Source organism: Camelina sativa, chromosome 19 (genome assembly GCF_030686135.1).
Source record: "Camelina sativa cultivar CO46 ecotype springtype chromosome 19, ASM3068613v1".
NCBI lineage: Eukaryota > Viridiplantae > Streptophyta > Magnoliopsida > Brassicales > Brassicaceae > Camelina > Camelina sativa.
The window spans coordinates 22,239,489-22,242,517 of record NC_141898.1 but is presented as its reverse complement, the minus strand read 5'-3'; positions in this window follow the sequence as shown (position 1 = coordinate 22,242,517).

Here is a 3,029-nt window from a genome sequence, read left to right as displayed (position 1 = left end):
AGGCGAATAGTTGTTGGGTCTCCATGGATTACAGAACTAGCTTAAGATTTGTAGATAAATTGTCCAAATGTAAAGAATTTTGCTAAGATCTGAAAAAGCTACACAATCTATTTACAAAAGAAAAAAAAAACACTTGAGTTCGAGAGAGAAGAGAGAGAAAAAAAAATTGCCCGAAAGGAAGTTTCTTCCACAGTTACTTACAGCCCTCAGATCTAAAAGCTAGTTACGATCTAACGGTCAAACACAACTGCCATATAACCATTTCTACTTGTTAGTTGCACAGTTATCCACAATAGTTCCAGGGCAGTTTTGCCAATAAATAAAGACACCTAAGCTAATAAGTTGGAAAAGTATAGTAAGAGTAGAAAGTATGTGTAAGTAAAAGAAGATGGAGCAAAAGTAGGTCTAAGTGCTAATCTCTCTTTATATAATGGATAAATAGGATCAGACCCGCGCTATAACGCGGGGGAATGTTTATAAATATAATATAATTTGTAATAAAAGTAGGAATATACAAACATATTATAAAGAATTACATTTGTAAAAAAATATAAATTCAGAGTATATTTTTGACGAACCAACCAGTAAGAGATTGCATTTGTAAAAAGTATACTTTCACAGTGTATATTTAGACAGACCAATCCCTAAAAGATGGCATTCGTAATAATATGCATTTGTAAAAACACACTCACTATATATTTTGACGGACCAACCCGTAAAGATTGCATTTGTTTAAATATAAATTATAACCCGCTGTACCATATGATTGTGAGTTTCGAAAACCAACCTGTGTTAACTTAAAAATTCTTGATAGTCTTATATATATATATATATATTATATTTGATTAACTTTTAAAAAAAAAATGTTATTGAGAAGTAAATTTTAGAATATTACACATATTGTAAATCCTTATAATATAGGATTATAATACAATAGAGGTTTAAATCCAAAAACCATATCAACTAATATTTTCAGATCATTTTTGTATTAATATAGTGTTATTACATATACATGGTCATTGTTTGTAGTTTAAGTAGTTATACATAATATAGTTTAAGAATAAAAAATTTGAGTTTAATATTTGAAATAGTTTAGTTTCGGAATAAACATTGTATGTAAAATAATCAAAATTGTTTTATTGATATAACTTCTCACATTTTAACTATAGTTAAAAATGTGGTTTCTTTCTAGTTTGGAATAGTTTTACAATATGCATCTAAAAATTTAGATTGAAGCTTCGGTTTAAAATTATTCATACTAAATCCCTCGGATTATATTGCATTTTTGTACTTTCAAATGCAAGTTATGAAATATTAATCTTTACCTTAATTTGAGTTGTTATACGTCTAAAATATCAAAGGAATTTAGTTATCAAAAATTGAATTAGTTGAGTATTCAATATAGTTTATATCTATATCCAAATAAAAGATTGGTAATGTTAATGGTACAATAGGATTGCTAATGTAAAATTGATTTTATTCTATCTTAGTTAAGTTTTAACCTTGTTTAGTGGTGTCAAAACGGGCATGCCCGCGACCAAACAGTCTGACCACGACGGTCTTGGTTGTCGTCGGATCCGCTGCGGACAGGCCCGCCACGGGCGGCGGGTTAAGTACTACTGCCCATACCCGCCCCGCTTACCTTAGCGGTCTAACGGGCATGCCCGCGGGCGTAATGGGCATTGATCTTGGAGGCTACAAGCATGTAAAGCATCGTCTCTCATCAATTGCTCTTTTCGTTCTTTAACTGTTATACCACTATAGAGAGTCTAAGAGCATGACAAAACTGATTCAATACAAAAATACTAAGAGTCTAAGAGAATAATTAACTTGGTATAAAAATGGTCTTTCGTGAATACAAAGCAGACCAGCTCATACGAGCAAATGTGTACGACCATACGTGGGTTGATTTTAAAGATTCTAAGTGACAAATTAATTTTAATACATTCATTGTATCACATGTTCAGATTAGTTTCACGTGTCTCTGTAGAAGATGACGTGAAAATGGACTTAGTCTCATAAGATTTAAAAAGAGTAGTAAGCTTACCACGCAAATGTTTAATCCTTGTTTGAGCAGAACTCTTGTCGTTCGTTTCAAAACAAAAAGTTACCAGTGTTAGCTTTAATCTTGGATCAAGCACTGTAGTCATTGCAAATACATCACTAACCTCTTCCCAATACTTATCAAACCTTTCCTCATTAGAACAATCATATTCCTGATGACTTCATCTTGATTATGTGAATTCGATATCAACCAATTGTTGATCTTCCAAACTTGCATGAAATACAAGTTTGAAGTTGGATATGTAGAACCAGAGATCAGATTAGTGATTTGATCGAAAGGCTCCAAAAATTCACAAATCTGCTTCAATTGGTGCCATTCAACTTCTGTAGGGTGAAAGTTGTAGTTTCTCCCATCAATGACTTTGAGATTACCAAAGGCAGCTCGATACTTGAGAGCCCTATCAAGCATCTTGTATGTTGAGTTCCATCTAGTTCTCACATCCAGTATCAAACCCGCTTTCATCTTTATACCAACAACTACCACACATTTTGCAAACAATATCTCACGTTTTTCAGAAGCTTGAACATATTTGATACTCTCTCTGATCTTCTCCAATGCATCATCTATTTCTTTCAGGCCAATCTGAACAATGATATTGAGAATATGTGATGCACATCTGACATGAAAATACTCTCCTCCCCATAACAAATCACTCCGCAACATGAGCTGAGATTTCAGAATCTCTTGTGTTGTGTCATTGTTTTTAGCATTGTCTAACGTGATGGAAAACACTTTTTTCTCAATTCCCCAATCCTTCCACTTCTCTAGAATCTCCATTGCTATGTGCATACCTAAATGTGGAGGCGGAAAAGCATAGAACGCAATAATCTTGCTATTTAATTTCCAGTTCCTGTCAACATAGTGTGCTGTTAGACACATGTAGCCCTCATGAGTGATTGCAGTCCACAAATCAGAAGTGAAGCTAATCCTCCCTGGAAGGTTAGCTAATTCTCTCTTTAAATTC